Raw genomic sequence first — 315 nt, forward strand, 5'->3', positions numbered from 1 at the left:
ATAAGCTCTGACAGTAAATGGATGCATGTACACTTCAGAAATCTTTGAAACAGTGCTGCTCAACTTTCTGAGCCTACAAACTGTTTGGGGACCTTGGTAAAAGTGCAGATTGTGACCCAGTAGACCTGAGTTGGAATCTGCGATCCTGTGTGCTCATATGTTTGCCTCTAATGCTGATGAAGCCAGCCCCAGGCCACACTTTGAACAGCAAGGATCTGGAAGATAACATCTCTTTCAGGTAGCTCTTCTGAGAAGTTACTCTGTTTCTCTTTGGCATGCTTCTTTTTCAGCCCCAAATCTGTAGACATCAGTGTA

This window comes from Cavia porcellus, unplaced genomic scaffold, assembly GCF_034190915.1.
Source record: "Cavia porcellus strain 051 isolate PalLab524CR breed Dunkin Hartley unplaced genomic scaffold, mCavPor4.1 scaffold_30, whole genome shotgun sequence".
NCBI classification, from domain to species: Eukaryota; Metazoa; Chordata; class Mammalia; order Rodentia; family Caviidae; genus Cavia; species Cavia porcellus.